Source organism: Pinus tabuliformis, chromosome 3_2, assembly GCF_031772625.1.
Source record: "Pinus tabuliformis cultivar Carrire ecotype Pingquan chromosome 3_2, CPIR1, whole genome shotgun sequence".
Taxonomy (NCBI): Eukaryota; Viridiplantae; Streptophyta; class Pinopsida; order Pinales; family Pinaceae; genus Pinus; species Pinus tabuliformis.
The window spans coordinates 920,166,733-920,180,573 of NC_142302.1; the positions used below are offsets into that span (position 1 = coordinate 920,166,733).

Below are 13,841 nucleotides of genomic sequence, written 5' to 3' on the forward strand. Positions count from 1 at the left end.
CATTTTGGCTCTCTATATTTTTTCTTCTCATCTCCTCCGTCAGCAAGGATGAGACTATTTCATCAAAATTCAAGGTAGTTGCATTGCTACCTATTGCAATAACCAGACTATCCCACGAATCTGGTAGAGAATGCAACAAACTGATGCACTTATCTTCATCTGAAATTTTAATATCAACAGATGCTAACTGACTTACCACAGTATTAAATGCATTCAGATGCTCTGTCACCGAGTCTCCACTTTTCATCCTCAGGTTATACAACATTTTCTGCAGGAACAGTTTATTCACCAGATACTTAGATTGGTACAAAGTCCCTAACTTGTCCCACAAAGCCTTTGCCATAGCTTCCCCTGATACATTCAACAATAGTGAATATGAGACACACAATCATATTGTTCTCTTTGCCTTCTGATCCAACTTCTTCATTCTTCATCAGACACTCCCGTTGGTTTAGTACCCAGATCTATCATGATCCACTGGTCTTTATCCACCAATAGATCCTCCATCTTGAGTTTCCACAACTCAAAACTATGACCATTAAATTTCTCGATCTCTATCTTTCCACTACTCGCCATCTTCGTACACCACCAAAATCGATCTCGCAGATCTCCCACTGAACAGGGTCTACCACAGGCCTGAGCGAAACCCCTCAACAACAAAGGCATCCCCTTGAAGCCAAAAAAGCTCTGATACCAAATGTAGGTTTTAACCCTGTACAGAAATTACCTGCATATGAATTCTAAAACATAGAAAATAAACAATGCGAGATTATAACACATAAAACACATATACACAGAGATTTTCCCCTGGATCCAAAACCGGGACTACCAGTTTGATTTTTCATTATATTCCTTTCATGTTACAATACATATTTATACATTCCGAAGCATCCAATACCATGGACCGAAAACCATTGCGTCCAAAAAACATGTGTGAAAATCATGCACAAAACCATAGGTGGGTCCACCCAACCTAACATAGGGTCCAAACCCAAAATTTTCTGGGGCGCTGCCCCAGACCCCATAAAGTGGGGTTATGGGTGCCCTTTAAACCCCTTGTTAACTATGTGGAAGGAATATAACACAACCCAACACCCTACCTACGAAAAAGACTATTTTTTACGGCTTGCACCATTAATCTTATCAAATTGAACACATAAAAAATTGATATGTGAGAAGTTTCTCTCACTTTTATATTTTTATATTTTTTAAGATTGAAGTGAGAATTTTCTATGTTATTATTCGAACAAAGCCCTAAAATTTAGTCATTTAAAATAATAGGGAAAAAATACAAATTTATTGGGCACATGGCATTTGTTTAGTCTTCTTATGTGACTATTGGTTCCACACATTCAAAAAAATAGAGGTAGGCCTTGGGAATGATGTGGGTGTGCTAAGGAGATCACCTTCCTCTTGATTACATAAGAAACATTTTCTCATAATCTACTTAATCTATAAGTGGTAGGGCTTCAGTTTTTTCCATTTACTTGGAAATCTCACCCAAAAAGTCAACCATTGAAGAATCAATCCTATGCTAAATCACACCTACCTTTTCTTTTTTAAGATCTTCGTGAGCTTTCACCTATGAACCTTAAAGTCAGTGCCCTTTAGGACCATAAATGGTGGAATAAAAGGCATTGGAATAGGAGGTAAACTCCATTCCCCTTCACCTTTGTCACTATCTCTAGAGACACCTACAATATATACCCCTCCCTTGACTCAACATGATTCCAATTCCTTTATAAACCCTCCCTTAAAGGGCATCCTCATACGAGGATATTGTGGTTGAAATATTATGATAAAAGAATGGGGCACATCGTCCCTTTACATCGTTTCAATGGAAGGATATTGGAAAATAACTGTCTTATCCTCTATAACCCTTAACACCTTCTCAATGCATAAGTGAAACAACATAGTGATAACTGGACCCAAAGATAGTTATCAACATTCAATGCCAAACTCAAATAGAAAGAATCACACCATGGATTAAGAATTGGCATTTGGTTTTGGTAAAACCAAGGACCTCGTTTCAAGATCATGACCTTGATTTTAGCATTCTCAAAAGGAAGGTTTAAAACCCACATTAAAAAGGGGAGATTTGCACCTTAGCCTTTGCAACCTTTGCCCAAGACAAATTTATCTAATTGAATATTCTAGATATGTTAGGTCTTGGAATTCTAGTGTACCTAATCAATGCCTTTGAGAGGCCAACTCCCAAGCTCAAACTAGAATTAAGTCCTATTGAAGAGGCAACTTGAATAATCCTACTAAGAGGAGACATTTTTCCTTTATTTTGATTAATTTACAACAAACTTCAATGCCTCTTATTTCATATCTTCCTCTTCCATTCCCAAACAAAAAAATCATTAATCTTATATCATAAACACTATATATAGATAAGCATTGGAATCATTTTCCTCAACTCATGGAGTAACTTTAAACCTCAACCCATGCAAGTGGACCTAAGTCCATGGTACAATCCATCACACTCTAAGATGGTTCTAGTTGTCTCCTCAAAACTAGGGCATAAGAAACCTTACAATGAAAAATGCTCAAGCCATCTCAAACTTATGGGTTTTTTTCCTTCATGAACACATTCTAGCTAGTGCTCATCAAACATAATGCACTAACACAACTAACACACACCAAAAGTCCAAGCGCTTAGACTACACCTTCATAAAATGCACCTTCAACTTTGGATGTCCAAAAAAGATAATATCCTAATCCAATATGGCCCATTTTTTTAGATTTGTTTAATTCATTCCTTATCAAATCCTTGCACCTCCTTAAAACTCCATGATAAATCTACTTGAACTGTAACCTTCCAAGTTCCAACACTTCCTTTTGCAACACGAAAAAAACACCTATATATGTTGCAACAACCTTGCCAACTTCTTTAGTGGGTTGCACCTATATTTCACGTTTCTTCTTCACCTTGTAAAGTGATAGTGCAAGGAGAGGGTATCAACTTCAATCAATGAATGTTCACTTAGTACCACTACAAAGTTTCCTTCCCACAACTTGTCAAATGTATTAAGTTAGCTTCACAACTTCTCATGGTGCATAGTGTGCTTGTCTAGACGTCTAAGTGAGACCACAACCCCCAACCCATCTAACTATTCCACCTCTTCAACCCTTGTTAGAGTCTTTTTGGATGTGCACCCATGCCTCAAGTAGAACATAACACTAGCATCCCAAACCTGCATGCTCGTTCCATCTTTTATTGCCTTGTTGAAACCACATTATCACACTGCTTAAAATGAAATGTTTACATCTTAAGGCAAAAATATATTTTTCTTATGACAACCTACACTATGCGTGTGACGTGGAGAGGACTCCATTTCCTCAAGATAAAAACATCGGTCTTACAAACCCATTCACACAACAATTTGAATATATTTAACCTAAATAAGGGTACATACCCTACTCCCAAATTTGTCATATAACTTTTAAGAAACTAACACACATTTTTAATTATTAAATCTTTACTATACACTCTCTTTTGTTTACACCCACCTAATATGCTAGAACATTTAAATATTTTCAATATAAACAAATTAAGAGCACATGTTTCTTTCTTACACTTAAATATTTTCAATGCAAAAAACATGTTTCCTTCTAATAACATTGAAATTCCAATAATATAATATATGTACCTCCACAAATTTTAATAACCAAATAACATTCAAATTTTCCAAAAATACAATACATCTGTCTCCATAAACATTAATAACAAAATGGTTACATAAAAACGATAATCTTAAAATTAAATTATTGTTAGGATGATATTTCAAACCCAACCAAAAGCACGCATGAGGGTGATAGTTTATCAAATGAAACTAAAATACTTAATATGAAAGGGAAAATGGACTCTAGTTTATGAAGTGAAACTAAAATCTTAGCGCGAAAGTGAAAATAGGTGCTACTTTATCAAATGAAACTAAAAGCTTAAAACTTAGCGCAAAAGTGAAAATTGGCGCTATTTTATCAAATGAAACTAAAAACTTAGCGCTAGTTTATCAAATGAAACTAAAAACCTCCCCTTCATTATGCTCTTACCTGAGTTTGAGTTATGGAGGAAAATTTTGGCATATTTAAAAAAAAATAAGCCTTAATTTTGCTTTACGAAACTCCTCCCAACCCCAATCTTCTTTTAATGTTCTAGAGAAGGTAGTGTCTGTTCACTTTTCAACAAGCAGAAGTGAAAACTAGATTGAAGAGATCAAAGGCTGGAGCGAAAACTAGATTGAAGAGATTTACGAGTGAGGGTTTTACCAGTAGCAAACCTAGTATTGAACCCCATCCGATCTTCAACTCATTGATGGTGCCAAGGTATGTTTCATATTTAACTTCGCTACATTTCCCTCATTTTCATTACCCCCATTTTCAGTCTTCGACGCAGAGAGAAGTACACACATCTTAGGTCTCTAGTTCAACATCCACTATTTTTTCACATCCACACTTGTATGTTTAGGCTTTAATCTCTGTGTTGCATTTTTTTTACTGTTTGCAGGCATGGCATTGGCATTTGATGAGTTTGAGAGGCCATTTATCATATTGAAGGAGAAAGTGAAGAAAATCCGAATGAGAGACTTAGATGCTCAGAAGGCCAACATTGCAATGGTTAGGGCCATCGCCAGAATTCTCTGCACCTCACTCGGCTCCATGCTCCAGAGCCCCTATCTTCACTTCGAGCTCAAGTAGTCTTGTTTTTTGGTACAAGGTCACCCACGGTTGGACTGACATCTTCATCACAAGAAACATCCATAAATAATACTCGGATTCCAAGTTTAGGAAAAACTGCAAGTGCTTTGGAAGAACCTATAGCACCACCTGTCCAAGTAAAGTATACACACCTTCTTATCGATGGAAAATTTGTTAATGCAGCTTCTAGAAAAACATTTCCAAGATTGGATCCTAGAACAGGGGATTTGATTGCCAATGTGGCTAAAGGTGATGCAGAAGACGTGGACAGGGTTGTAAGGGCTACACAAAAAGCCTTTGATGAGGGCCCATGGCTGAAAATGACTGCTTATGAGAGATCGTGTATTATGCTTCAGTTCGCTGACTTGCTTAAAAAGCATAATGATTGAGATTGCAGCCTTGGAAACACGGGACAATGGGAAGCCTTATGAGGAAGCAGCCTTGGTTGAAGTACCAATGGCAGTGCAACTATTTTGTTACTATGCAGGGTGGGCAGATAAAATACATGGTCTTACAGTTCCAGTTAATGGACCTTATCAGTCAAACATTACATGAACCTATTCGAGTTGTAGGTCAAATCATCCCTTGGAATTTTCCACTACTTATGTTTCCTTGGAATTTTCCATTAACAACTCTTTATGCAGCAAAACTTTTCAACGAGGCTAGACTTCCTCGAGGAGTTTTGACTTCGGGAGGTGCAGTTTCAAGGCACATGGATATTAATAAGGTTGCTTTTATAGGTTCAACTGCTACTAGTCAAGCAGTGCTAGAGTTAGCTTCCAAGACAAACCTTAAGCCAGTGACATCGGAACTTGGAGGAAAGTCCCCTTTTATTCTATGCGAAGATGCTGATGTTGATCAAACCATGGAGCTAGCCCACTTTGCATGATTTTTCAATCAGGTAAGTAGTTGAATCTCTTAAGTATTTAATTTGCATGGCACTCAATATTGTAACATGTTAATCAAGCCGCTGCTCTTTCTGCAGGGACAATGTTGTTGTTCTAGGTCACGAACCTTTGTACATGATAGTATCCATGATGCGTTTGTAGAAAAGGAAAAATATTGGTGTTTAAGTTGGGTTGTCGGTGATCCATTTAGAAAAGGTGTTGAGCAAGGTCCTCAGCTATGCTATTTTTCGGTCATTACTTAAGCATTGAATACCTATATTAATGCAAAAATAGAGAAAACAAAGAAAAGTTGCTTGTCTGCATGTAACTAACAGGCAACTAAAAGCATGATAATCAAATGCCTGATGCATAAATGGGTCCTTGTGAATATAAAGTCAACTTCTTATTTGTGCTTTGAGGGGTATCATGGTTCACTCCAAAAAGAGAAATATAGGTCACTACACTTGAGAAAGGAGCTTTTTGTCTGAAAATTTTCTACGAAATGCTATCTTGTGAAGAAAATGTTGAGCACTTTGATGTATAATTGCTGGTGGTCAAAGCCACACATGTTTCTTGGTCTATTTATAAGTTGACTATTGCAGGAATGGCAAATTAACTCTTAAATTGAGACCTTGACTAGTCCTTTTTCCTTGAATTTGCATTGCACTTGCACCATGTTAATGCCCATTAGGACCATTTTGTCATTCTTTACTATGTTCTCCAGTTGGTAATTGACAAAGCTCGATTTGTGAAGTCCTCCTTCCATAAATGACAAAAGCATGACTACTTTACTACTAGCATGTTGGGAAGTATTGAGCTATTCAAATGATGTTTTTCTTGTAGAAAGTGTTCTTTTTTAAATCTGAAGTGTCATCATGATCTCAGTGGCCTTATTTTGATATTGTTGATAATTTCTTTTGAAACGCCGTAGATTGACCAGGATCAATTTAATAAGGTTATGAGTTATATCAAGGCTAGGAGGGAGAGTGGTGCAAAAATTACAACCGGGGGTGACCAAATTGGTACCAAGGGCTTCTATATTATGCCTACCATTTTCTTAGAAGTTAAGGTATGGGAATACATTTTGGGGATAATTACAATTCAATATTTCCCCAATTAGTTATGAAAATGCTTACTTTTTACTATTTTGGTTCTTCTTTTCTACTCTAAACTCGATTTTAACTCTCAAGGATGACTGAAATCCACATATAATTGAGATGAAATTATTATGGATTTTTTTGCTACTACCTTTAACTGGTGGAACTAGACACAAGTAATAGGAGTGAGGGTATTTTTATTTCGAGCACAAATTTTCCTTTACTGCTTAACATGAATGGGGTTTCCGTACTTATCTTACCTCTATTTATGTGACAAAAACAGGATGACATGGCCATAGCTACTGATGAAATATTTGGTCCAGTATAGTCAATTATAAAATTCAAGTAAGTATAGATGATGGTTGAATTGATTCTAAAGATATTTATTTCACAATGTCTCTTTGAATTTTGATTTAAGAACTGTATCTTTGGTGGATACTATTTGATTCTATCTTGAATAGAACTATAGGCGAAGTAATAAAGTGGTTGAATGCTACTTGTTATGGGTTGGTAGCAGGAGTGTTTACAAAGAATATAGAGACTACAAACACTCTTACTCAAGCATTACGTGTCAAAAAAATTTGGGTTAATTGCTTTGACATTTTTGGTGTGGGTATACCTTTTGGTAGAATAAAATGAGTGGCATTGGAAGAGAGAAGGGTATCTACAATCTCAATAACTACTTACAGATTAAAGTCGTTGTCTCTCCTTTAAAGAATCCACCATGTTTGTACGTTGTTAGTTCATACAAATGGTTCTATTGTGTGGGGGAACATATTCAGTTATTGATGGTCTTATCAAGTCAGTCTAATTTGAATTTGGCTTTCTCTGTCAATAATAATGTATATGACCTTCAGATAGGTGTGATGCTCTTGTTTTCCTGTGAACCTGCACAATCATGTCTCTCTAAGATTCTGTAGTTTCAAAATTTGGAACTCAATTATCATGGCCATATCAAATGCGAAATGAAGGGTGTCATAGTTTTTGCCATGTTTTATGGTTCTTGTTTTTCTGTGAAGGTGCATAGTCATGTCTATGAAAGAATCTAGATTCAGAATTTGGAACTCAATTATCATGTTCATATCAAAAAAAAAATTGATGTTAGTTCGAAGAAACACAACAAAAATAAAACTTTTCTGGCAACAGACAAACATCACAAGTAATGGAGCAATAGCAGCATTACTCGATCATATTCTGTACTCAATCACAGACAACAGAAGAGATAAATTGATAGCAGAGACAAAAAAAATAACTGGAGAACAGAAATCACTTCTTATTACACAATAGGCCTGGGCCTTGGCTTGCCTTTCTCAAGCTGAGAAAATACAAATTTATAGAGGCTGATGTTTAGGCTGAGAAAATACGAATTTATAGAGGCTAAAGGAGGATCTAGAATCATGCATGTGATTCAGATGAAGATCTAGAAACAAATGGTAGTGTGGCAGGTTTGGTGTGAGTATGGTGATGACGGCTGGGATGGTGGAGTGTCGGGGAGTCGGTGCCGACATTAGCATAATGTGAGTCAGTTTGGCTTCACACTTAATACTAGTGTCTGTTCACTTTTCAATAGGCACGAGGAAAACTAGATTGAAGAGATCACACGCAGGAGTGAAAACTAGAATGAAGAGATTTACAAATGACGGTTTTACCAGTAGGAAACCCGGTATCGAACCCCATCCAATGTTCAGTCTGATGATGGTGCCAAGGTATGTTTCATATTTAACTTCACTGCATTTCCCTAATTTTCATTTCCCCTATTTTCAGTCTTTCACGCAGAGAGGAGTACACACATCTTAGGTCTCAGGTTCAACATCCACTGTTTTTTTGCATCCACACTTGTATGTTTAGGCTTTAATCTATGTTCTGCATTTTTTCACTATTTGTAGGCATGGTGTTGGCATTTGATGAGTTTGAGAGGCCATTTATCATATTGAAGGAGTAAGTGCAGAAAATCCGAATGAGAGACTTAAATGCTTAGAGGGCCAACATTGCAGCTGTTAGGGTCATCGCGAGAATCCTTTGCACCTCACTTGGCCCCATTTTCCAAATCCCCAATGGTGATGTCACCCTTAGTAAGCTCATGTTCCGTTTAATCGTTGTCTATTTTTGGATTGGTGAAACCCATTAAGTTATTAAAATAAGTAGATTGTACTTAAAATACCTATGAATTATAAGTAGAAATTACATAAAAATAAATTCTTAAGATATTTTGCAAGGAGTCAAATAACCAAATACTCTATGATATTTTATATACTAAATTAAATCTTGCACATTGAGACAATATAGCCAAACTCAGTAATAAAAAATTACATGGCTTTCTGACAGGGCAAAGCGCAGAGCACCTCCATGCCTTGAACATGATTCTTAGCAGTATGACTTCAACTGCAATTGAGAACTCATATTGTAAAAAAACATATTTTCCCACTCTCATCACAGTATCCTATGCATGTACACCCAACTTTCATTTACATTTCAAAATAGTCCTCCATAACCAAAATAAGAAATGATGTAAAATGAAAAAAATCAGGACCTTTTACCAGAGCATCTAACTTTACAATAAATTCAACATACTGAATATATAGTAACAAATCATAAATACTTGGGAAATATTATGCCAGCCTTTGACTAAATAATGCAATTTAAAGTTCTGCAGATGCCAAAGATAGATAAAGCCCTTAAAGAATAAATCATTTTCTTTGCTTGTTTTTGTGTTTCTTTTGCTTTGGTGGTTGAAGAACCACTTTTATTACGACATCAAAAACAACCTTAACATTTTGTTTTGTTTTATAATTGCATTCAATGTATGTTGCAGCCCTGATTTTCCTCTTCAAATCTTTACCTTGCATTGTTGAGATTGGATTTGCTCCGGGATGATCAACAAAAAATTGTTTTTATTTTCGTAAATCTAACTTTGTCCCCACCAAAATGATAGACACAAATGGTGTGTAGTGTCTCAATTCTGGAATCCAATTTTTGGAAATGTTTCTATAATTGGCCTTGTTGATTAATTCTGCACCTCTATAACTCAGGGACCTGATCCTGTTGTAATCGTCTTGTCCCTTCATGTCTCAGAGGCCAACATTCATTGTACTTCCATCCACCACTACATTTTCACTGAAGTTATCAGACATTATTAGTACATAGTCCATTCGAAATGTGTTTCTTGTGTAGGAAATAAGCATGAAAGTTTTTCCCACAACACCATCCCCCACAGTCACACACTTAATAAATCTAGCAGTACTCATGGTTGCTCTGACTCTTTAGAAAAACTAACTATATTTGCTGGAACCTTTACTATCCAATAGCTGAATTCACAAAGGATGCTTACCTCTACTAACAACACATAACAGACAACCAAAATTTTTAAAGCACCCAGAGTGATTACAAACTAGAAATAAAATTGTTTCTAAATTCAATATTTAAAAGGCTATTCCAGAGAGATTAACAACCATTAGAAAATGGAGCATATTTTGAAAAGAAACAAACAAACATCTCAATCTAGAACATCAAAGTTGGGATCTGTACTCACAAAAACCAAATACTCTATGATCTGCTCACTCTTCTCACACACTACGAGGCCCACCGACTTCCTATAGAAAAAAATCAATTTTGATAGTTAAAGGCCATTATATGATATTGTCATAGTACATGATGTTATTTCCAAGTTCTTCTATGTGAGGTTTTTTGCTGGATGAGGAACAAATTGTTATCATTACAAAAAGTCTCGTGTTAAGCATCTCCAAGAAACCTTCTAGAGGATTAACCCAATGTCCTGAGGGGGGATGGGGACTACTTCCCATGTGGGGCCTGGATCTAGGAAAGTGAAGACATAAACTATGCATGCTTCGATTGCTTTGGTAGGATGGATACTCCTGCGCTTAGGCTTAATTGAGGTTAGGAATATAAAATGTCAGGGGAAGAGTGAACATGAATGAGCACAAGATGTTTCTAAAAGGAGGGAAGGGAAGCTAAAACTCGAGGCTCACAAAATGCTAAAATAGAGCCAAACATATCTCAGAATCTACAACTGGATCTAGAAAATGGAATCCAACACTGTTAGAACATGTAGATAGCTACTTGAATGGTGGCTCCTTCGTGACGACTCAAAACAAATTGTGGGAAAAACCCATACATGTCTAGTGGTCTTCAAAAAGTAAAGTCTTAGCAACCCAATGGAAATTCACTTTCATGTATAACTTGCTCCCATGAAATCCCAAAATTATCTCAAAACTTGTAGCTTTGCTTCTTTTCCTGTAATTCCTTAGTCACTTTTCCTTTCATGAAATAAGACCAATGTTATCAAACCATAAATATATGTATCGAGTCCTCCTCTATAAGGCATATTTGACGGCCACTAGTTCCATCCTCACTAAATTGTGATGCAAGCATTTCTCACTTCCATTAATGGAGTGCTAAAATACGATATTCCTCAATAAATTTAACTGTAAATAGGGAAACCATTACAGGACACATTTGTACAATTTGATGTGATTTATCAATAGGTTGGTTTTCAGTTGTTGGATTCCATCAAAGATCAAGTAGAAGAACATAACATGCAACAACCATGTTGAGACCAAGACTCACAACTTTCAGCGACATTTCCATAACAGTTACCTTAGGGATTGTCATGAAATGATTCACATATTTATCCCATGCTATTACAGACATATTTCCAACTTCCATCCAACCTTCTATGTTGTCTGCATGATTTTTTTATAGGAACTTGAAGCAAATATGGCATACTCATCCACTGGGAGAAAAATATGGCTTTCTTCGATGTCTCTATAATCTATTGCTTATAGTCCATGCTAAAAAATGGGTCATAAAAGAACCAGTAAATAAAGTGACCCGAACATAGGAGGATGATGGTTTGTCTTAGAGATGCAACATTCCATTTGGAATTCGCTTGAAGTGACTTGAAATAATTTTTAGATCCCTTAGGAGGCCCAATGACTTTCCTTCCTTGCTTAACATATCTCCTGAGATGTGCCAGGACTTATCTTTTAAGGTTGACTCTACCAATTTGGGCACATGGGTTTGCTTGGACAGAAAATGGTTGATGACTTTTAACATATCACTTGCCTCATTTGACGAAGGATTAACCTCAATATTCCTTCTTCAAGCCCATCTGTGTCACAAAAGGAGTACAACCACCTTTCTTTGGGCATATCTCCTTGGTGTCTTGATATTTTAATAAAATTTCCATGTGGCATGACAAGTAAAAATTATGTTGAGCAATTTGAGTATTTGTTGACTCTTGATCCTTGGGATCCTATGTGTTGGGATCTATAAACTACCTTGGGAAAGGTGAAATGTTGTAAAATGAGAGTCTTCCATGTTGAGAACTGTATCATGAATGATATATCATAGCCAGAGATTGCATATAGACTCTATGACACATGACCATGTGGATAGGACATAGGTGCACTCAAGACATGGGCTATACTACAAATAGTGATCATTGCTACAAGACCAAAGGTTCCTCTAAAGCATGTGTCCAAGTATGCCCTTCCTAATCCCTCCAATCCTATGCAGGATGAAAGAACCTAAAAGTGGAGCGTAAGTTGATTGGGTATGGCAGATAGTAATAGGCATAGGACACCACAATATATAGCATCACATGACCTACAAGTCTATGATTTGGATTTTCTAGGACTACAATGATGCTTCCTAAAAGGAAAAATTAGCTATAGTTACCCTTGCTGAAATGAGGGGTAACAGTTCCATTAGAGGATCTGGAGGGTGATGACTTTTGTCCAATTAGTTTCACTATCTAGATTATGTTCTCAAGTTTGTTTTCCTAGACTCATGGAGCTTTCCAGATAATCTCTTTTTTTTTGTTCTTTGAAGTTTTCAACTTTATCATTGACATGTTGAGATATTATGATATTTGCATTTCAATTTGATATTATTATGTGGGCCTTGGTTGATAGATATAGAATTTACGAATACCTTGAGATGAAAATCTGAAATTTGATTTTAAATTTCGAAAATTTAAATTCTATTTACATAAGAAATCTGAAAATTCAATTTGATTTCATATCAGAAAATGATATGTATGATATTTGATATTTACTAGTTTAGTGTTTCTAATTTATTGTTTATCTCATTTACCAATATGTGTATGAAAGGTAAACAATTGTATAGTTCATAATTTTTTTTTGTCTTGTTTTTCTTCAATATATATATAATTGTTGACAACATAATTTTAGGGAATATATTGTTGAAGTTCTGAAAAGAAAGTTATTAGAAATACCGGTGAAAATATTGAATATATCAGCAAAATAAACTTAGACCTCAAGAGTTCTGGAAATATTGGACAAATTTGGCAACCTGAAAAAATTGGGAGATCTCAAAGATATTTGCAAGACATACTTGTAAAAAAAAAGGGGTTAGGGTGAGGATTTTGATTCCCTAATTCATAAGTTTGGGATGAGTGCCGCAACCGCACCAGAATCTTCTGTTCATTTTGGTCCCACCCATGGTTTGTGTAACTTTGATGATAAGTCTAAGTAACTATTAGAATTTGTAGTCCTTTTTATGGAATATTTTATTTTCCTATACATGTATTGTGTGAAAGGAAAGATGCATAAAATCTCAATCTTCTTCTAATAAAATGGCATATAGTAATTAATAATGGAATAATTACATGTCTGATCCCAATGGTGTTTATCATTTGTTCATTCATTAGGTAAAGTGGTTCGAAATTGAGTTATGTCAGGCTTTGGAGGAGAAGGAAGCCGCTATTCTGAGATCGAAATTGTTAAACAAGCGTCTATAGATAATTCTTTACAAGGGCTAATATATTCAAATGGAACTTGTGCTTATATTTTATCAGACAAACTAATTATGAGAGGGTGATCGGGGAAGAGAGAGGGAGGTAGGACAGAAGGGGAGAGAAAGGATGTATCGGAGAGCGGACTGGAGAGAGAGGAGGAGAGAGGGAGGGAAGAATAAATACCTAGAGAGTGAAAAGTGGGGAGAGAGAGGGAGTGACAAGGGAGAGATGGAGAAATAGTGTGTATGTTTGGAGGTGAGAGAAAGAGACAAAGAAGAATAGGTGGAGAGAACGGGAGAGAGAAGGAGAGGGGAGAGAGGGAAGGATATAGTAACAGAGTTGAAGGATGAAGAGAGAGAAAGAGATAGAGAGAGA

The 13,841-nt window shown here is 36.1% G+C and overlaps 1 pseudogene; it reads left to right on the forward strand.

Moving 5' to 3' along the window:
• LOC149183624 (benzaldehyde dehydrogenase, mitochondrial-like) overlaps nt 1-7,975 on the forward strand; it is a 123,570-nt pseudogene extending 115,595 nt beyond the window's left edge.
• Nucleotides 7,976-13,841: the final 5,866 nt, after the last annotated feature.